Source organism: Asterias amurensis, chromosome 14, assembly GCF_032118995.1.
Source record: "Asterias amurensis chromosome 14, ASM3211899v1".
NCBI classification, from domain to species: domain Eukaryota; kingdom Metazoa; phylum Echinodermata; class Asteroidea; order Forcipulatida; family Asteriidae; genus Asterias; species Asterias amurensis.
Genome location: NC_092661.1, coordinates 4498616 through 4522542, shown reverse-complemented (window position 1 = coordinate 4522542; position 23927 = coordinate 4498616). Strand labels below are relative to the sequence as shown.

The 23927-nt window shown below is 39.6% G+C and overlaps 1 protein-coding gene across 2 annotated transcripts in view; it reads right to left on the bottom strand.

The window, feature by feature from the left end:
* LOC139946718 (RING finger protein 17-like) overlaps positions 1 to 23927 on the bottom strand; it is a 227792-nt gene that overhangs the window by 76681 nt on the left and 127184 nt on the right. The window lies entirely within an intron of this gene.

Below are 23927 nucleotides of genomic sequence, written 5' to 3'. Positions count from 1 at the left end.
TGTTATACTCAGCAACTCTACATTGCTCGTTACCAAGGAAGGTTTTATGCTAACAATTATGATGAATAGTTACCAATAGTGTACTTCACCACAAACAAAATTTGCAACATGTTTTCTTCTTCCTTTCACAATCGCAAACAAACTCTTTTCCTATAAAGATGTCATGGACAGAATATGCAACAGACCTACCCGCCCCGGCAAAGCATGTCGATTGAAGCACTTGCCTTGATTACGTCGCAACTCTAGCCAGATATCGCATTCTAGTCACGGTGTTAACCCCCATCACCCTAGCGTCCCTGCTACAAATCCATTACGCATTATATTGCAATTCCCCGTACAGCCCTCTGCCTCGACGCTACTTCCCAAGCAAGACGACTCGCTCGGTCCGATCAGGCGAAACTTCTCAAGAGCCAATTGCAATTGTCAAGGTTGTGAATCAACACAACAGTGCTTGACCAGATGAAGACGGGCAGTTCAGCCCTCGTGTACGCATTACCCATGGGCGTGGAGGAAAGGGGGGGGGAGGAAGGGGCAGGAAGTGGAAGGGGGCACAAGTACTTGGCCTGTTAATTAATTCAATGGACAAATGTCATGCTTGCATGCTTCTCTAGTAATTGGAAATAGGCACGCTTGCTACTCAGGTAATGGCACAAAAATATATGGATACAAAATAATACTGTGAATGTACAGTTCCTATCCAATAAACAATATTTTATCTAAAAAAATGCAATGTCTACAAGTGCTTGTAAGTACATGCAAAGTTAAAAGTCTGTCAGACCTTTTACTTTTTGCAAAACCTCATGGAAATGGTACAAACGGGGGAATAAAGAAGATGGTACAAACGGGAGAATAAAGAAGATATGGAAAAAAAAAAAAAAGTAAAATTTTAATAAGCCTTTTTGAGGTATGGCGGACGTGATACGCACGCGTCACACGCCGCGACTGATGCTACGCTCACCAAACTGGTGGCCATTAGGTTTACGTGTAAACGCCGCGTCGCCTAAAATGCGCACTTCACTGAATAACATACGTTCTATTTCTATGGTCAATACGCACAAATTTACCACAACTTTACAGTGTTGTAAAATTGTGTCCGCCATACCTCAAAAAGGCTTACAGCTTTTGGGCGAATGCCTACAAAAAAATAGTAAAAAATGTCCGAGCTTGAAGGTTCATTTATCTACCATTAACAAAACAGCTCCAAACTCCACACAACAATCAAGAAAATCAACTGTATCTGTATTCAAATCCCTTTCGGAAGCCCTGATGAAGCAATCGTTTCCTAAGTTTTGCCCCAGTTCCCCCTCCTCAAAATTGTAAAAATTATCTGAGCCTGAAGGTTCGTCATAAACTTTCCCAAGACAGCACCAGAAATTACTCTTAAAGGCAGTGGACACTATTGGTAATTACTCAAAATAATTATTAGCATAAAACCTTTCTTGGTGACGAGTAATGGGGAGAGGTTGGTGGTATAAAACATTGTGAGAAACAGCTCCCTTTGAAGTGACGTAGTTTGCGAGAAAGAAGTAATTTTCCACGAATTTGATTTTGAGACCTCAGGTTTAGAACTTGAGGTCTCGAAATCAACCATCTAAACGCACACAACTTTGTGTGACAAGGGTGTTTTTTCCTTTCATTATTATCTCACAACTTTGATGACCGATTCAGCTCAAATTTTCACAGGTTAGTTATTTTATGCATATGTTGAGATGCACCAACTGTGAAGGCTAGTCTTTGACAATAACCAATAGTGTCCACTGCTTTTAACTCCACAGTGCAATTGAGAAATCCCTTTATGTGTCCAAATTCAATGCCATTCGAAAAATTCCAAAGCAATCGTTTCCGAAGACTTCAACAATTACCCCACTCCCATGTTCAAAATTGAAAAAATATTTGAGCTTGAAGGTTTATTCATTTACATGTAAGAAGGTTATCACAAACTAATTTTTAACCCAGTCTCCCCTCCTCAAAATAGTAAAAAATAAATGAGCTTGAAGACACACTGATTTGAAAAAATCCATCTACATGTTCCCGTATTCAGTTCCCTTTAAAAGTCCGAAAGCAATCGTTTCCCAAGACTTCAATTTGCACCCCCACCCCACCCCTCCTCAAAATCGTTTTGTGAGCCTGCGGGTTCATCATAAACTACCCCTAAGACACACCAGCGTGACCAGAAATTACTCTTAACTCCAAAGCGCAATTGAGACAATCCATCAATATATCCGTATTCAACTCCCTTCCAAAGTCACGAAGCAATCGCTTCCGTATTCACCCCCCAGATCCCCCCATCAACTTCCATCCTGAGAGGACGTATTGAAGAAGAAGGATTACATAAACAATCATATAATTTACTCAAATATTAGCAACAAAATGCATTAGTTCAGGGTGCACACCTGTTAGGCGTACGACCGTGTGGATACATGTATGAGCACGAGAGTGCAACGGCATATTGAAACAGCTTTGGCTCTTCGACCATCTTCCTTGCTTTCCAGCCGTCTGGCAAACCTACTTGGCTGAATTTACTCTACGCCTTGCCCACTCCCCAAGGTACTGCCACTCACGTAGAATGCACTTTGTCACTTTCAGGGAGAAGAAATGGTTTAATTTCTTCTCTCGAATGACTGCAGGTTATCGCTGATATATTCAATTGAAATATCTTACGGTAGAAAACTTGAATAATGTTTGACACAAAGGTTTTAGAGCGTAATGAAAAATGTATTTATGTTCGCCTGGGTTTCCGAGCTTGCTCAGCGAAGCCTGATAATTATCCAGACTTTGAGTCACACTCGATTATCCTATCCCTAGTCAAGCTACTCGTGGATTTGTTGGGAGGTTGCAGGAATAGCATTTAAAGGGAGTGTATACATTTGATTATTGTATACGTAGTAAAAAAAAAGTATATTTTTTAATGTTTGCTTGGGTTTCCTAGCTTGCTCAACGATGCCCAATAAATCCCCAGACTTCTCTCATGTCCCTTTAAAGGGTCTATGTACTTTTTGTAGAACTAAAACGTACACAGTTTAAAGATAATGATAGTAGAAAGCTTCCCTGAAAATATTACTTGCTGAGGTGCTGTAGTTTTTGAGAAATGAGTAAAACAATGTCATGAAAATAATTTTTGTCTCAGTTATGATGAGACGAAACTTATTTTAGCATGGTAAAACGTATTTTCATGACATTGTTTTACCCATTCCTCAAAAACTACAGCACCTCAGCAACTAATATTTAAAGGTACGCTTTCTACTATCATTATCTTCAAACTGTGTAAGTTTAGTGTACATCTGTGGACATTGTGTTTTGTGTTACAAAAAGTACCCAAATCCTTTAAAGGAAAGGAATATGTTTGGTCATCACTCTTAAAATGACGATTGAAACTTACTTGGTTAGAAGTATAGGAGCTTTCAGTAGTATTAAAACATTTTGGGAATTATTTCACCGTAAAGTAATGTGGTTATGGAATATATCATCAACATTTGAATCTGAGAAGCATTACTGACAATGTCTGCAGAAGTTTTAAAGCCATTGGACCCTTTCGGTAAACAGTATTGTCCAAAGGCCCACACTTCGTGTATCACAACTTATATATTGTTTCCGCACGTTCGCCGTGTCATGACATGTGTTTAAAATAAATCCGGAGAATTGATATTGTTTTAATGTTTTCTCAAAAAGTAAAGCATTTCATGGAATAATATTTCAAGAGAAGTCTTATACCATTACCTTCTGTAAACCCTGTAAGTTATTTGTAGATCTGTGAACTTTTTTTTTTCCTGTACCGAAAGGGCCCAATGGCTTTAAATAGGCCTACTGTTGAATTTAATTAAAGTTCCTAAACACACTTCAACTCAGGGGCTGTGAAGTCAAAATTTAAACAAACCCACAATAACTTTAACCTGAAACAACAGAGATTTTTTCAAGACGATCATTGTCTTGAAGATGATCCGAACATACTGATTGAAACGTTGAGTTGTCACCCATCGGTTCTTTTCAGAACAAACGCTACTAAAAAAGAGATTTACACATAATGCGACAGCAAACCTCACCTAATAACACTATGCAAAGTTTCAAATCCTACTTAGAGATTTCTTCCCTTAAAGATGCTGTCAGATTTTTTGCCCCAAACATTAAAAAATAGATTCTTTTGAGTGAATGGTATTTCAAAGAGTATCACCCACTCTAACAAAAAAAAAGTTAAAGTTTTACTTTTAATGGTCAGGAACCATGACAAAAATTTAAAACGTTTCTTATACAACACATAAGAATTGGTCACGTGATATATTGTCGGGATCCTGACAGAAAATAATTTTGAGCACTTTATTTCACTGCTACTAATAATTGGCGGACTTTTTCTAGCAATGGCTCAAATGAAAGCTTGTAACTTTCTCGACCCCCATCAAAATACCATCAAATCGGTCAAAAATCTGACATAGCATCTTTAAGTTGAGATGCATATTTCATGAGCTAATTAATCTTCTTCCCACTCGAGGATTCTCTTCCCTCTATCAGAGAACATCTTCTCTTTTTACTTGAACCTCGACAGCTTAAAGGCACTGTACACATTTGTTAATAACTCATAATACGTGTACATGTATATATAAGCATAAAAACTTACTTGGTAACAAGCAATGGAGAGCTGTTGATAGTATAAAACATCGTGAGAAACAACTACCTTTGAAGTAACGTAGTTTTTGAGAAAGAGGTAATTCTCACTAAAATAATAAAAGACTTCTGGCCTAAAGCCTTTTATTCCTATCTGAAAGCACACTATTTTGTACAAACAAGGGTGTTTTTTCTTTCATCGTTTTCTTGCAACTTCAATGACCAATTGAGTGCAAATTTTCATATGTTGAAATACAACAAGTGAGAAGCCTGGTCTTTGACAATTACCAAAGGTGTCCAGTACCTTTAACAGCATCCTCCCATCATATACTTGAAAATAGCCAGTTGTCATGACGATATACAAATTTTGTCATCCATATTTTAATTGTCACTCTGAGATGCAGTGACAGACCGAGGGCATAAGCTTCTATGTCTACTCCCCGAGGAACGAAGGTTTATAAAAACAAAGCGCTGCGACATAAAAGGGACTACTTCATCCCTCGCAGGGGTTCTGAGAAATTCATTGTGTCCCGGGGAAAGCCAAAAAGCGCAGTGAACTAGATTTATAAAATAAAACACATATTTTTTTTTGTCTTGCAAGCCTCAAAGGCAGTTTACACCATTGGTTAAATGTCATTATACGAGTGAAGAACCGACCCGGGAAATCATTTTTATTAGGTCTGTGCTCTTCGCAAATAAAGTTCTAGAATTGATCTTTTACCACTTCATATGATAATTGTTGGTCATGAAGGAAATTTTATGCTTCTTCTTGCATAAAGCAATATCAAAAGATAAGTTTAAAGTTCAAGACGAACAAAAAAGAGCTATTGAAATTGGGATCTCTTCATCAGTTCTGGTTGTCAAGTCATCCAGAATGTGATGGGTTCAAATTCTGCCCCTGCCATTCATGCACTTATGTTTTTAGATTGTGGAACAGTCTGCACCTAAAAGAGATAGAACGGCGCCTGTTTGGGTGTTGGAATGGCACCAAGCCTTTGAGGGTACCTGCATGCACCCCAGATGGGTGGAACACTCTTCCACCCATTCCAGGTGGGGTACATACATGTACATGCACAATGTACCTCACACAACGTTTGTTATTTGGAAACACCCACATCAATAAGGTGGAACAGTACCCGTGTGGGTGGCACCCACACCAATATTATGGAAAAGAAACCACACAAACATGACAGTGGGCGGAACAGCACTCATACCAAGTAGGTGGAACAGCTAGCAACCACACCAAGTGGGTGGAACAATACCCACACCAAGTGGTTGGAACAAAACCCACACCAAGTAGGTGGAACAACACCCACACCAAGTGAGTGGGACATCACCCACACCAAGTGAGTGGGACATCACCCACACCAAGTGAGTGGGACATCACCCACACCAAGTGAGTGGGACATCACCCACACCAAGTGAGTGGGACATCACCCACACCAAGTGAGTGGGACATCACCCACACCAAGTGAGTGGGACATCACCCACACCAAGTGAGTGGGACATCACCCACACCAAGTGGGTGGAACAGAACCCACACCAAGTGAGTGGGACATCACCCACACCAAGTGAGTGGGACATCACCCACACCAAGTGAGTGGGACATCACCCACACCAAGTGAGTGGGACATCACCCACACCAAGTGAGTGGGACATCACCCACACCAAGTGAGTGGGACATCACCCACACCAAGTGAGTGGGACATCACCCACACCAAGTGAGTGGGACATCAACCACACCAAGTGAGTGGGACATCACCCACACCAAGTGAGTGGGACATCACCCACACCAAGTGAGTGGGACATCACCCACACCAAGTGAGTGGGACATCACCCACACCAAGTGAGTGGGACATCACCCACACCAAGTGAGTGGGACATCACCCACACCAAGTGAGTGGGACAACACCCACACCAACTGGGTGGAACAGAACCCACACCAAGTGAGTGGGACATCACCCACACCAAGTGAGTGGGACATCACCCACACCAAGTGAGTGGGACATCACCCACACCAAGTGAGTGGGACATCACCCACACCAAGTGAGTGGGACATCACCCACACCAAGTGAGTGGGACAACACCCACACCAACTGGGTGGAACAACACCCACACAAACATGACAAAGTGGGTGGTACATCACTCATCACAAGTGGTTGGAGCTTGTACACCCACACCAAGTGAGTGGGACATCACCCACACCAAGTGAGTGGGACATCACCCACACCAAGTGGTGGAATAGCACCCACACCACACCAGGTGGTTGGAATAGCTCCCACGTCAGGTGGGTGGAACATCGCCCACACCAAGTGGATGGAACAGCATCCACACCAAGTGGGTGGAACTTAGTGTGTGGAGCAGTACACAATGATTTGTTGAGTTAATACCAATTACATGTACGTACGATTCATAGAGAAACATACCCAAATCAAAATAAAATTCAGTGTCACTGTACTTAGTGAAGGATGTTTGAGATCTCGGCCATCGCTCCTGCTGTGGGCTAATTTCACTTAGTGTTTACCGAGCTGAAATCACTGAGAAGTAATTTAGTGGAGCAGTGATGATTTATGATTAGCTTTATTGTCGACTCAACGACCCTACTGATTACTAGATTGCCGGGTACCTCAAAGAGATCGAACACCGGAGTAAAGTGATTGCATCTCGTAAAGAGTCGGCCAGCCAGACCTTAGCTTTGACTTTAATCTCTGGAAATCACTTTTTATTTTATAGATTTAATATTTATTATTCTGGGTGAACGCTTCAAGCGTAGACTTATAATAGGGATAGCACAGAGGGAAATTGTTATTGGAATAATTTTTGGGTCATTAATTTTAAACGTTGCCCGTCACAAGGTTTGATTAATAATTCTGCAAGGAATAATCTTTTAAAGGCACAGTACACTACTGGTAATTACTCAAAGTAATTGTTAGCAACAAAAAACTTACTTGGTAACGAGCAATGGAGAGCTGTTGATAGTATAAAACATTGTGAGAACCAACACTCTTTGTAGTAACATAGTTTTTGAGAAAGAGGTAATTTCTCACCCAAATAAGAAATACTTCAGCTGAAGCCATTTTTATGCACCTGAAATGTTAAATTCACAATTAGGTGTTTGTATTCCTCATTTTATTTTGAGAAAAAAAAAATGAGATGTTGCAAATTGCTAACCAACCAAAAGGACCTACGTACATGTACATGGTATAAATGCAAACAAAGAAAGATAATCACCTGACGTTCCGACCATTATAAACCATTGAAACCACATGCATTTATTCTTCATTCTTATTTTAATTCTAACTTAGATCTATAATTTGCCTTCTTAAAAAACAAATCAAGATTTTTTTTATTCTTGGAGAAACAAACCCTAATCTTCTTTAAAGCCATTGGACCCTTTCGGTTCAGAAAAAAAAATAAAAGTTCACAGATTTACAAATAACTTACAGGGTTTACAGAAGGCAATGGTGAAAGACTTCTCTTGAAATATTATTCCATGAAATGCTTTACTTTTTGAGAAAACAGCAAAACAGTATAAATTCTCGTTAACGAGAATTACGGATTTATTTTTAACACATGTCATGACATGGCGAAACGCGCGGAAACAAGGGTTGGGTTTTCCGTTGTTTTCTCCCTACTCCGATGACTGATTGAGCCTAAATTTTCACAGGTTTGTTATTGATATAGAAGTTGTGGTACACAAAGTGTGGGCCTTGGACAACACTGTTTACCGAAAGTATCCAATGGTTTTAAGGACACAATAATTCCCTCGCAGCAGACCGAAATACCTCTACACATATTCATGGGAAAATGTACCTCTCATCAGGCTTGTGGCAATTCTTGGTGACTTTTCATTAAGATATCGGATCACATTTCAAGGAGTAAATAATTCTCCCGTTATAAGACGTCTTCATTACTTGAATGACTACTGACCCACACACTTTTTTAAACAGTGCCTCGACTGATGGTTCTCATGGCAACCAGGCAGTTCCAATATAAACCAATATCACGTTTTGTTTTGTGTTTTTTTACGAACATGGATAAGAACTGTAATGTGCTCCAGCAACAACTTGATCCACATGTAAAGTAATCAGATCTATACTATTAAAAGCGTAACCTGCGCCATCTTGGATTGAAAATTAGAAGGTCCAGTGGTATGGCATCCTTGTGGAATCCAACACGGTTGTTTGTGTGGAATTCAATACGTTTGTATGGTTTCAGACGTCGGGTTGCAAGTCTGCAAAACCCGGATCCAAACTCGCACTTACAAGTCATGTGATTGGAGGAAGTTTGGGCGGCGACCGTGCGTCAACCACTGGTCGATGTTGTTACCAGACTTCCTAGAAATCTTTCTGACAGGTGACTCATTGGACAGTGTTTCGCAGATGGTGCTCCGGATTGGTTCATTCATTGCCCCTTGACCGCCCACCCGCCATTCGATCCGCCCTTTTTGGTCAGGTTACTTTCGTGTTGTACTAAGCATGGTTCTCCGGATTGGTTCATTCATTGTCGCGCAGGGTCGAAAGGGTCGAAGAGGCTGGGTGCCAGGACAAACCCGAAACAATCTCACGAATTTGACCGAATTTGCATTGAATGGATGAAGTACCGTAGATTGATGTTTCGCAGGCGACCATGTGTCAACCACTGGTCGACGTTGTTATCAGACTTCCTAGAAATCCTTCTGCGGGTGACTCATTTGTTGAAAAGATTAAATGGATAATATTTATAAAAAAGCATTCACTTCCAAACGGCGTGAGAATTATCATGATGAACAAGGTTGGGATCAAACGGAAGCTTAATAATTTGGAAACATTGGGTAGGGCCGGCTATAGGTTGGAAGGTGTCTAAGGGAACTTTACAATTAATAACATTTTGGGGTTGGAGGGGGGGGGGGGGGCCTTACACAAAGAGCCATTCTGGTCAGTGTATTGTGAGTGGTGTGTTGTCTGGTTTGAGACAGGCCACCTGTTGCTTGGTGAAGAAGGTCGCCGTGGGACCACTTTAGGTTGACAGTGGGTGGCGACCTTGGACCTTTTGCCAGTAAACTCAAATGGGTACATGAATTACGTTTTAGAATACGGTCTGTTCATGGAGGTATAATGTTGCAGTTTCAGAGTTTAACCATGGAGGTAGAATTGTGAAACCATTCCTTACTCTATGGTGAAACTTATACACGTACGTCAAAGGCATGTTTTGAAGCTGTAAAAAAAGAACTTTGCTTTGCATTTGGTCAAAGTTGTTAAGCAAAACGACATTAAGTTTCCTTTTGAATAAGTCCATTCACAAAATTGGTTAGAGCAGTGTGTCGGTCAGGTCTCAGAATGTACATTTTGCCAAATCCATTTTGAAGGCTAATTTAGCCATCGGCCCGTCGGGTAGGTTACTCATGGAGATAATATTAACAAAAGAGACCTCGTGCGGCTGAATGGGGTACATTTTTAGGAGTTTGTCTATTGACCCAAACTGGACGTAACAAACCTTAAACATGACTTGACATGCTTTCTGAAAGTGAAATAAGTTAGAGAAAATGGAGTGGGGACGAGTTTATCGTTTTTATTTAGTTTGTACGATATAGGGTTCCAGAGATATGGGATGTATGGAGGTTTGTTCCTAGAGCAGCGTGAACATGAACGCGGTCAGAAATTGTGTCGTTTGTCGTTCAAATTTCGCGAGATGCAATAAGCCCAAAGTGACAATAAAAAAATAGAAAAAAACCAGACCTCCCAAGTCTCACGCATTAGGAGTGAGACTCACGCATTTGGGCTCTGTCTCACGCTCACACGCACATCAACCATTATTGGGGCGAGATCGGGGAAAAAAAATTAACGACATTTTTTGTACAAAATTTGTCCAATAGAGCGCAAATATGCAGATTGCGCACGCTTTTGCTCATCCAGTAGGTTCAGCTCAAATTCGGCAGAGCGCAAAACGCTTATTGCGCACAAGTTTGTTCCGATTCTTTTAGCAAATTCGTTGAAATGCGCTCCACTAGCGAAGACACAACAGGCAGAAGAAGTGAGCGATTGATTTTGGACATCATTTTTAGTCTATTTTTTTCAAGTTTGGAAGGATATAATCTGACACAATCGAACCTCCACATTAACCATCAACATCTCCTGTGTACCTCAAGTGAGTTTTAATTATTCTGAGGAGGCTTTTGATGCATTTTGAAACACCTTTTGTCCACATTCACATTGTTTTATTTATTGATAAAAAAAAAAGTTGGGCGGCGATTTAAAAAGGCCTTCTTAAACTGGCAATTTTTTTCCGGGGGGATGGGGGTTGAGCTTTGAAAAATCTCACACATAGCTGGCCTCTGGACTTGGCATCTCTGCCTGCAAAACACTTTTTTGACGTTCACGTTAAGTGCTCCCGTTATACATGCAGCCTATTGACCAGAAAGTTTACAAGACCAATTCAGATGAGAATAAACTAAAAAGAGGCCTACGCTCTTACCGCCCCCGCCCCCCCCCCCCCCCCCCCCCCCCCGAAAAAAAAGGAAAAAAAAACAGTAGATAAATTAGATTTGTGGCACACAGCATGTTCCAAAAACTCGCTTTACTTATAGTGCTGTAGCAACGCTATGTATCGTGGGACGTAAAAATGTCATTTTTGACGAAATTTTTAAAAAGGAAATCAAGCATTATGAATGTATATTGAGTGTGTGGAGAAAGTTTTGGTAGTGTAGTACAAAAGAAACTTTAGTTATTGCTGGCTAACGGTCAGTTTCACCTATCAACGCTGATTTGAAAAACGTGTAACGTTAGGGAGGCCCAACTTATTAGACCCCTATAAGGCTCACGGGGGAGCCTTATAGTTTCTAGATGCATAAGGTACGTGACACGAGGTGGGTACAGCCACTGCAAGTAGTGGTGGACGTGCGAAATAGCTTCATTTTGGGTTAGAATTATGACGCCATGCATAAATATTGAGTGAGGCGTATAACACCCTCACCCACATTTCGAAATATTTGTGTAAATGATTTTTATATCCTAGCGGGGTGCCGCGCGAAGCGCGGCATCCCGCTAGTCTTTATTAAAAAGGATCACATAGTGTTAGGTTACCAGTGGAAAATTCTCAAGGCAGAGCTTTTTTTTAGGGAAATCCCCAAAATTTAGCATCTTAAAAATGTCATGTCATTTTGCTGCTTACCAACTTAAAGGACCTACATGTACCTATAATGTATAAATGCACACATTAAAAAGTATAAAACAGTGCACTAATAAATCTTAATTTCTTAAGATTTGCAGGTTTTAGTTTTGAGGAAAATAATCTGAAAAAAATGTCCATGGTACTTCATAACTCAGAGCAGGGCTTGATTCTGGCGGGAAAATCCTCAAGACTGCTGACCAGAAATCTGCGATCTTCAAATAAATCCATTCTGACTCCCCCAGTTATCAAAACCAAGTCGTACGGTTCCCGCGCTTTTTTTGCCAAAGAGGTAATTTCTCACTTAAGTGATAAAAGACACAGCTAAAGCCTTTCACTGGGCATTAGAAAACAAACAATCTGTGGAACAAGGGTGTTTTTTCTTTCAATATTCCCTTGCAACTTTGATGACCAATTGAATCCAAATTTTTCCAGATTTGTTATTTTATGCATATAAGTTTGGACACACCAAGTGAGAAAACTGGTCTGTGACAATTACCAAACATGTCCAGTGCCTTTAAGATGCATGTACAGGACAGCCTGTTGTTGGCCAAAAGATGCAAGTAGGTTAAATTGCATCTTGTTTAAACAAACCGTGTGGCCAACTTCAATTTTCCAGTGTAATTGACAATTTGTTTTTGAACAGTTCTTGTACCGGCAAAGGTATTGTACCGGATAGGTAGAGCTGTAATTAAACAGTCACATACAGTGTTCATGTTTTGTGTGAACAACTATACATGAAATAACAAACTTGTAAACATGTGGGCTACATTTGTTTTTACAGCCACGAGAAAAACTGTACAAAATTGTTAGCAAATTGTCCATAATGTTGGTTTTAACATTTAAATCAACTTCTTTTTTTTCGGTGGGGGGGGGGGGGGGGGGGGGCTAGATTTTTTAGATACATTCTTCCAATTATGACTTCATTTTAGAGGAAATATATATCACACAAGGGATTTTAGAGGAAATGTCACACAAGGGGTTCTGTAGACGAAATTCCCTCCACGAATATTGTTCTTTGTTTTATCAAAACATAAACATGAAATTGGTAGGATGAAAGGTTTTTTTTTCATCACATCTGTAAAAAAAAACACCATTTTGATTTCTTGCCTTCTTTTGGACCTTCACGTTTAAGCAGTTGGACCTTACTATTTGATCCATTTCTTCCATGCCTCCCTCGCTCTAAGACTTTTATATTTTTAATTATAACATATTGTTAATTACAACGCGGAGAGAAGCAGACAAAAGACAATTGACAATTGACTGCTGTTGTTAGAAAATAAAGGCAAACAAAAAACAACTGAAATTGACCACTGACACTACCCACAACAAAGGCAGAAAAACAACTGATGATTGACTGCCTACATGTGTGTCAGAAAACTACTGAAATCTGACTACTGTTTTCAGAAAAAAGGTAGACAAAAGCCAACTGAAAAAATTACTGTTGTTTGTAGAATAAAGGCAGACAAAAGTCAACTAACAATTGACTTTTGTTGTTAGAATAAAGCCAGACAAAAGCCAACTGAAAATTTAGAACTGGCACCAGAACAAGTGAGAACAAATACAACTGGAAATTTACTACTGCCACCAGAAAAAAAGGCAAACAAAAGACAACTGACAGACCTTATGACAAATGACTTCTACCATCACAAGGATTGCAATTTTTTTTGGGGGAATTTGGAAGACTTCTCAGTTCTGAAACAAACTGTCCTGCTCTTGAACTACTACATGGGTGGTACATAGAGCAAAAGTTCTGGTGGTAAAAGTCATCGAGATGTGTGGGTTCGAAACACCTTTTGAATGTTCAGCATTTTCATTTTGTAGGAAGAATTTTGTTATGATGCTAAACAAAAATCAACAATAAGCACTGCTTGTCTTTTGATATCGTTGTCTGATGGTGAGCGGGCCTGATACTTCACGGAGGCAACGAAGGCGGTTGCCTCCGTGTCCCCCTGGTCATTGCCTTGGTGCCCTTGAAATGCTCCAGTACAAATTTGCAATTTCATCATAGGGTGCCCTTTACCAAGAAGAAAATGCCTTGGTGCCCTTGCCTTTTCAAAAACGAAGCATACAGCCCTGGGTGAGTGGTGAATAGCTGGAATTTGTTCTAACTGGCCAAGTTATACTATTTCTGTGTGAGTATCCAGGCCTGTAAGCTTCGTTTTAGAAAAGGCAAGGGCACCGGGGCATTTTGTACTGGGCGCCCTATGAGGAACTGTAGCATTTCAGTGGCACCAAGGCAATGACCAGGGGCATGGAGGCAACCGCCTCTGTTGCCTCCGTTAATTATCAGGCCTGAGTATCATACATTAGTCCAGCCTGTAGCCAGACTTGAACCATTAAGCGACGGCAAGTCATTTCTAAAGATGCCTCCACTGCAAGTAAACCAACAGTCTCTGAAGTACTTACCAGTCGTTCTCGATGTCTTACAGCGAGATTATGAGATCTAAGTGATCCCTGTGGGCTGGAATTATCCCTCTCCCTGTCAATAATGAAGCATCTCCCTCTAGTCCTCACTTGACATCCTCAAACTAAGATGTCTCATCTTAAAAAGACCTAGTAAATGGTCGTGTTTTAAAGGCAGTGGACACTATTGATAATTTCTCAAAATGATTATTATGATAAAACCTTCTTTGGTAACGAGTAATGGGGAGAGGTTGATAGTATAACAAATTGTGAGAAACAGCTCCCTCTGAAGTGACGTAGTTTTCGAGAAAGAAGTACTTATCCATGAATTTGATTTTGAGACCTCAGATTTAGAATTTGAGGTCTCGAAATCAAGCATCTGAAAGTACACAACTTTGTGTGACAAGGGTGTTTTTTCTTTCATTATTATCTCGCGATTGAGCTCAAATTTTCACAGGTTTGTTCTTTTATGCATACATGTTGAGACACCAATTGTGAAGACTAGGCTTTGACAATTACCATTAGTGTCCAGTGTCTTTAAAGGGGTAAGCCATCGGTTTTCTGAAGTGTTCTTTTTTAGAGAGTAAAGTCACTGAGGTCAGTGATTTTACCGTCAAGCCAGTAAACTCATGATGAGACAAGCCGAATGGTCTTGTATTTTTTAATTGTTTAAAATCTTTATGACAACATTTTGACTACAATTCTGCTAAATATCTGTATCAAAGTGCACTTAACGTATAGGACAAAAAAAGTGCTTGTTCAATTCATTTTGATTCTGATATTGTAAAAGAAATATTGCTCAAGTAACATTTTAATAATAGTAATAATAAAAACCATTCTTATATAGTGCATATATCACCGTGATGTTCCTATGCGCTGTAAAAGGAACAGATGTGTTTTTAACCGGGTTTTGAATTGTTCTGATGTCTCAGCCTGGTTAACAACCTCTGGAAGACTGTTCCTTAACTGAACTGCTGCATATTGGAAAGCGCGGGAACCGTACGACTTGGTTTTGATAACTGGGGGAGTCAGAATGGATTTATTTGAAGATCGCAGATTTCTGGTCAGGAGTCTTGAGGATTTTCCCGCCAGAATCAAGCCCTGCTCTGAGTTATGAAGTAGGGAGCCAGAGGGAGCCGTTTCTCACAATGTATTATACATACATACAGTACAATGTATGTACTGTACAGCTCTCTATTGCTCATTACCAAGTATGTTTTTATTTCAGAGGCTTAACTTATTTTGAGTAATTGCCAATAGTGTCTAGTGCCTTCAAGTCAGACAAACACACTCCATGGAGATTTGGAAACTAAAGCCAAATATTCAAAACTGTTTATTTTCTTTCCATTTCCTGCCTGATAATTTCCTCATTTTTTTTTCTGATCGCTTTGAAAGTTAAACAGAGGCAGTGTCTGATCCTCATGTAATACAAAGAGTTTTGAATCCCACCGGAGTAAAATGTCTCGTTGTGTTTGGTTTAAAGACACTGGACACTATTGGTAATTGTCAAAGACCAGTCTTCTCACTTGGTGTATCTCAACATATGTTAGTTGTAGATGATTTGATACAAAGCTCTAGGATGAGATTGTATTTTAGAAATAGATTACACCCATGGGAGGCATTATGATGATGATCAAGGTGATTGTATCATAAATGTATGTTCCCAAAAGTAAAAATGATACAACTCACAGATTTGATATCCGATGATTTAAACCAAAGCAATAACAACAATGCCGTACCACCAGTGCCTGCAGAGTGCTAAGTATTATGGGACATTTGTTCGTATTTCATTACTTTTCGCCGACTTATCTAAGACTGGCTTATTGCAACAGTCTTAATGACTGACTAAATCTAAGACCGTCTAAGGCAGATAGCCGGCTATAACTGACTGGTCTTAGACTGCTGACTAAGACCGTTTTATTGCAATCCGCCCCAGGTCTGAAGCATTTTGTAGGCATCTGAAAGCACACATTTGTGCAACAAGGGTGTTTTTTCTTTCATCATTCTCTATTCACCTTGATGACAAGTTCAGTCAAAAATTTTAGAGATTTGTTTTTGTATGCGTATTGGGATACACCGAGTGAGAATACTGGTCTTTGACAACTACCAAAGGTTTGTGTCTTCAACCAAAGTTTATAAAGCGTCGCAAGGCGCTAGATGGGGAACTTGGGCTGAAATGTGAAATCCCAGTGGACGCCATTTCGGCAAGTAACTCTTTTGATACAACAGTAGATCAGTGCAGATCAGTGCAGACAATGACCATTCCTATCAATGGGAAACAAAACATTCACTTGCTGAAGTGGCGCCCATGTGATTTCACGTTCCAACAACAGATAAATTTTCAGTTCCGCATCTTGCGCCTTGCGGTGCTCTATAATCTTTGCTTTAACATCTCTTCTGTACCCCATGAGGTATACGTAGGCCAGTTGCATGTACACTATGCATACATACAGGTCTTTGTCAATAAAACATGAATATCTGTAACATTTTAAGTCAGATAAACAAGTTTGTTCAAAGCAATTATTCATGCTACATGTACGACAATTCATCAAACTTCCAGGTACTCTAGCGAAGGTATTTATTCCCACGTCTCAAAAGATGATGAAGAAAGAAAGAATTAACAAAATATGTTTGTTGCATAAAGTCATCTTCACACCCCAAAGGCAGTAGAATAACATCACCTTATCAATTCAATAACCGCACTACCTTAACAATCGTATAAAAAGCAGCAAAATATTAATCTTAGGCACAATTAATCCTCTCTGGATTACTCTAATCCCCTCTGGATTACTTTGACGAGGGCAATAATCCAAAGAACCAAACCCTGACATTTAGCGCTTCCAGAATATCTTGTTGAAAACTTCATTAATCATTCATTTTGAAACAGAACTATGGAGTCATCTTATGGTACCTGGGAAGAGATAGAAGAATTTTTTTTCACAGAGGACAGTCAGCCGCTACAAACGAAGTTTTGGACTGTCAGAAATGTGTCTAGTTTAGGAACTGAAGAAAATAAAAAAAACTCCCCTTCGAGGGAACTCTTTGGTTTCTGGACCCGTTTGATTGTTTAAAAAATAAAAATGTGTATATTATGATAAGCCTATTTTTAATGTGAAAATCTCATTTTTTTTCTCTTTTTTTTTTTAAGATATCGCATATTACAGACTGAAAGATAATGATGGGAGTTACATGTAGGCTCCCTTACATGTACTTGATCAGGTGCTTTTTATTTTTTGAGAAATGAGCAAGACAACTTTTTCCCTTTTTTCCCAGTGCCTGCAGAGTGCTAAAGGACGTTTGTTCGTATTTCATTACTTTTCGCCAACTTATCTTAGACCGGCTTATTGCAACAGGCTTAATAACTGACTAAGCTAAGACCGTCTAAGGCAGATAGCCGGCTATAACTGACTGGTCTTAGACTGCTGACTAAGACCGTTGTAATGCAATCCGCCCCAGGACTCCTTGGAAAAAAAGTAGGGAACATTCATCAAGTCAAAGGGCTGACCTACATGTACATCACAATTACATGTAGGAACTAATGAACATTTCAGCCGTTTTTATCACAATTTGTCAGACTTTTCCCTGGAGAAATAGCAGCATTCAGACTCAAAGAAGTGACCGCAGAGAAGCAGAAAACAGTCAAAAGAAGCAAGGGTTGAACAATGAAACAATTTTAAAACAGGTTCTTGCAAACAATTACAGACAGCGAACCGGAAGATAGTTGGCTAGACTTTGCAAGTCCTCAAGTACATGTTCGGCCAAGTGGGGAATTTAAAATATTAATTTTTTCCACCAGAGTAACATGCCTTTGGTATTTTTTCACAGGACTCGGGAAAGTACTGAGTATACAGTGCTAACACACATCGGTGTATGGGTAACTACCAAAATTAATATTCTTTATCCCCGCAAATTTGCAAATTTGAAATGCATGGATCAAATGAATAGACAATTTACGACAGGACATTCTAAATTGCGCATCTTATGTATGCACACGCAAAAGAACAAGATTGTTAAAGCTGAAGTGCGACAAGTAGACTGAATAACTGGTTTTGGGGGAATCAAGTTGACAATAAAAGCACGAAGTAGGTCAAAGGATGTAAAATTATTCCATGGCAAAAAAATTGATGCTGACTCTCCGCATCAGAGACATTGACGAAGCGTCCAGGGGTATAAGTGAAATCATAAAGCTCTATGTTCAAATCACTGTTGGAGATATGAACTTCAGGTTTTGCTCTTTCTGATGCATTAAAGGAACACGTTGCCTTGAATCGGTCGAGTTGGTCTTTGAAAAGCGTTTGTAACCGTTTGTTATAAAAATGCATATGGTTAGAAAGATGTTTAAAAAGTAGAATATAATTATCCACACACATTTGCCTCGGAATTGCATGGTTTTCCTTTTGCTTTGCGAACTAACACGGTCGGCCATATGGGAGTCCAAAATTTGACTCCCATAAATGGCCGACCGTGTATGTCGACGAGGTAAAAAGAAAATCACGCAATTTTGAGTGATACTTGTGTGGATCATTATATTCTACTTTTTAAATATCTTTCTAATCATATGCATTCTATAACGAACGGTTCTAAACGCTTTTCAAAGACCAACTCGACCGATTCAAGGCAACATGTTCCTTTAATGGTAGCTGAATCACAACCAGTATTTAAGGCAAATAAAGTGACACTCCAAAATAAATGAACACATTAAAAAAATGTATTAATCACATCTGAATGGAAGAAATACGAGGTTGCACAGTTTTTAGTAGCCCTCTGCCAAGTTGCGAGGTGGTGTTTACTAGCCTGCATCAGTTTTTATTATATAACTGACATACAGATCCTTGTCATTTGATTGGCGGAACTTACTTCACGTGACATTCACTATTACTCCCATCCGCACCGGCGATCAAAAAGACCTATTCGCCCGTGGGGAATAGCATTTCCCATTCAACAGTTAGGATCATCCTTGTTCCCAATGTTTTTGAGCAGTACAGTGCCGCCGCGCCGCCGCTGCTAAAACAAAGGAGCACCTGTGCAAAAGGTTGTGATCCGATTTGTGCATTGTTGCCGCTACGCGGCGCTATATGATGTTTGGTTGTCAGTAATTTGTGTGATTTTTCATAATGTTCTCCTTTTAAAATACATCAAACGACAAGGACCTATATGTCAGTTATATAAAACAAATATTGAGTGGCTTTAATTCGTGGAATGGAAGGAATATTATCGCAAGGTAAAATTTTGACTGTTCCATTTCACGAGGCAAAAATTCCACTCTGAGCCACTCAATATTTGTATACTAGACAGTGTACGCGGGGCTAGTGTTAAGGGTAAGCCCTGCTGATTTGATAGATTTACTGAGGCTTTTCTGGGGTGTGCACTGGCATGTTCTGGCCAAACGATCGTCTGCATCGCACACAAGTTCAAATCGGAGCGTGGGTTCCATTCCTGGTCATGACACTTCTTAGTATGCTTGAGCAAGGCACTTAACTGTAATTGCTTCTCTTGACCCAGGTGAACTAATGTAAGTGCTGAGACAGAAGCGTGATGGATTGACCAGCAAATTGTGCTGATCTAAAAGATTTGCCCTACAGACAAGCCACCCATCCAGGCAAATCCACAAGAGACAAGGCTGTGGCCCGGACTCCTGACCTAAATGAATTGCCCTACAGACAAGCCACCCATCCAGGCCAAAACAAAAATTATAAAGAAATGTTTCAAACTAATGACCAGTCAATTGTGCTGAGCTATTGCCCTACGGACTAGTCACCCATCATTGCCAATCCACAAAAGACAAGGCATTGACGCAAACTACTGACCAGTCAATTGTGATGACCTAAATGATTTGCCCTACACTCTAGCAACCAATCCTAGCCAATATACACCATGTACACAGGAAGGAATGTTTCAAAACAATGTCCACAGTCATGGTGCTGAACTACTGCCCTACGGACTAGCCACCCATCTAGGCCAAAACAGAAGAGACAAGGCATTGCCGCCAACTACTGACCAGTCAAATTGTGCTGACCTACATGTTAAGCCACCCACCCAGACCAATGAAATGTCAATTGTGTTCGATTGCTAAAATCTTGTCATCATCAACTCTTTTAATGTCGTTGGTTCGTTAACAACACATTTTCTGGGTCAGAGTATCTCTCAAAGGATGTAAAGCATAACTGAGCCACAAATATGCAAACTCCTTAAAGGTACTGGACAATACTGGTCATACTCAAAATAATTGTTAGCAAAAAATGTTCTTGGTAACAAGCAATGCAGAGCTGTTGAAAAAAAAAGAGAATTGTGAGAAAAGGCTCCCTCTGAAGAAACACAGTTATTTTTAGAAAGAGGTACATCTCTCACTCAAATAACTAAAGACTTCAGGCCTTTATTATTTTTTGTAGGCATTTGAAAGCACAAAGAAGTGTATTTTCTGCTATTGTTCTCCTGCAATTTTGATGACTGATTGAGGCAAAATCTTCACAATTTTGATGACCGATCGAGGCAAAATTTCACAGATAATGTTGTATGCATATTTTATGTTGGGATACACCAATTGAGAATACTGGTCTCTGACAATTATAAAACGTGTACAGTGCCTTTCAGAATAATCCAAACTCCATTCAGCCCAGTTCAAATGCATTTCAAGCCACATGGGAGAAAAAAACACTTAAAAAAAATAAGGATCGCGTCGACAAAAGCTACAAACTAAAAAAGCACTCTACATTGTTTGACATTGCACGATACATAAAGCATGGAAACTGCAACAGTAACATCCATCAGTCCATCAACTAATGTGCAAACAGACTCATTTGCAGGGCACTATTCAGAAAATGTTGTCAAGAAATGTGTCTGTCAAAGAGTTTGTAGAAACCCTAGGAGAGTCATGGAATGCTGTAATATTAGGTTAAGACATTCTCAAGGAATGCATTTACATCAGAGGCATGTTTCCACAGGGTGTGTTGAATTATATATATAACAAACGAACGACTGAATCAAAAAGTAAGATTTTTGATGAAACGGTTTCCAATTCATCAGCATCTAAGCTTCTTGTCTCTTACTTCAAAAGACAAAACTTGAGGTTCTTTATTACTTTCTAACAGTGTAAAACAACTAACCTTCTTGGGGCAAGTTCAAGTTTTTACCATTTGCACTCAAACCCAGGCTGGTTGACAATTGGTTGACTACTGTGGTCAACCATTTGGAACCAGCCTCAAAAGCCCATTGCTTCTTATGCATATGTTGAGATACACCAAGTGAGAAGACTGGTCTTTAAAAACTACCAATAGTGTCCAGTGTCTTTAAGCCCACGTTCCTTGTTGTGACAAAATCTAACTCTGAGGTCTTGAAATTAAATTCATGGAAAATTACGTCTTTCTCGAAAACTATGTTACTTCAGAGGGAGATGTTTCTCACAATGTTTTATACTACCAACCTCTCCCCATTACTCGTTACCAAGTAAGATTTTGTGCTGATAATTATTTTGAGTATTAAATTACCAATGGTGTCCACTGCCTTTAAATAATCCCCAGGTACGTTTATGTGCCTATTGCTTTGTTTTATCAGAGGTAATGACTTACAAACACGTGTGCCAAAGGCCGCTACAAGCAGAAAACGTCAGCATACAGACTTTATGATATTGACCATACATAAAGACCCTAAGGGACAAAATATGTCCAATACAGCAACCCTAGCAATATGTCGGTTAATTCATTCAGACTGTCTTGGCACATTATACAATAGATGTGGGGAAATGAAGGTGTGGAATTCACAGAAGACGCAACTGTAAAAGCAAGAATATCTCACTTGAGGATTCAAACAGGAATCGGAGGATTTTCCCTAATATCAATCGGGTAATCTTACTCACACATGCATACAAAGCAATTACTTAAAGGCAGTGGACACTATTGGTAATTGTCAAAGACCAGTCTTCTCACTTGGTGTATCTCAACATATGCATAAAATCAAACCAGTGAAAATTTGAGCTCGATTAGTCGTCGGAGTTGCGAGATTACTATGAAAGAAAAAAACACCCTTGTCACACGAAGTTGTGTGCTATCAGAACCTTGATTTCGAGACCTCAAATTCTAAACTTGAGGTCTCAAAATCAAATTCACTTCAGAGGGAACTGTTTCTCACAATGTTTTATACTATCAACCTTTCCCCATTACTCGTTACCAAATGAGGTTTTATGACGATAATTATTTTGAGTAATTACCAATAACTTCCTTTAAACCAAATGAACTTATATATGGAAAATAATGAAACAAATAACAATAGTGTTTTTTTCTGTTTTATAGTGCACTGAGGTTTTTTTATGTGCATTGCACGACACACAAAAGCACAGTTTTTTTTAATTTTGTATATCAAAATATAATAACTTAAAAAGTTGAAAAGTTTACTGATTGCATAGTTCAGACTACTGTGCCTATGTAATCCTCCAGAATTTGTCCACAAGTCAATTAGGGTCAGTTAAAGGCCTGCCTTGATTGAGTTTCATCAAATGTCAGGAATGGACAAACATTCTTAAATACCGAAATGATGTGATCTAGGATGTTTTGATGTTGACAAATTTCGAAGTGGGAATGTATCCAATAAAATGGCAATTTACAACATTTCAACATGAGGTTTGAGACAGGGACTTTGAGGTCTCAAAATCAAGCAACTAAAAGTACACAACTCCATGTGACAAGGGTGTTTTTTCTTTCCATCATTATCTCACAGTTTCGACGACCGATTGAGCTCAAATTTTCACAGGTTTGTTATTGTATGTATATGTTGAGATACACCCAGTGAGAAGACTGGTCTTTGGCAACCAATAATGCCCAGTGTCTTTAAAATTATCTTACGTCCTTTTTTTTTTTTTTTTTAGCGAAAAGTACAGCAACAAAACATTCTTGAAAAAAGAAGAAGAAAACAGGGCCAACATTGGGGCTCAGGTGGACGGCCCAAGGACAAAAGTACAAAGAAACAGAGACAAGAGATCAACAAAAGCAGACAAGTGTATTGGCAGGTGCTGTGAAATATCACTACATTGTACTTTGTGTCAAAAATAGACGCCACACACGGAATTGGATATTTATTACAAACAAAATCAGATTATTTGAAAGATGAAAAGGTCAAAACACTCTGGTACTGTCATGTTCGTTCGGAAAATAATTATTATTAACTGAACTTTATTTCCAAATCTAAACACAAGAAAGCTTACAATCTTCTTCTTATCGTGTCCACACACACTAGATACTGTGTTTCAGCCAGAACTGGACCACATAACAGCTTACAATAACAAAGAGAGGTGTAGTACAACTGAATCTCACTGCTGATCGAGCAAAAGTGCGCACAATCTGCAGATTTGCGCTCTAAAAGTACTGCAGCTCAACTCAAAGGTTCAGGAAAATTTCGCCCAATCTGCACATTGTGCAAGTTTGTAGAATGCGCTCAGCGACAACACGGTACTGTGGCACATGCAGCAGCCATTGGCACCCCCCCAACCTATTCTCTTAGAGGTAATACCCCAGCGGCCAGTCTATCCAGGACCGCTGGGATGGGCTAATCCGCTTGCACAGATTCTTGTTCAGGAAGTACGTCACGTATGCAGTGCATAGAAATATGGTGTAGTGTGAGTGTGATGCATGATGGGACTGCGCTTTATTAAACCAATGAGCATGCATGATAGGTTTGCCCATCCCAGCGCCTTTGGTTAAAACAAGGCGCTGGGAGGCGAGCGAATAATAATACGTGCTTGGAACTACACCCAGGCCATGGTCTATGTTGCCTCTAGTCTTGGCCATTGG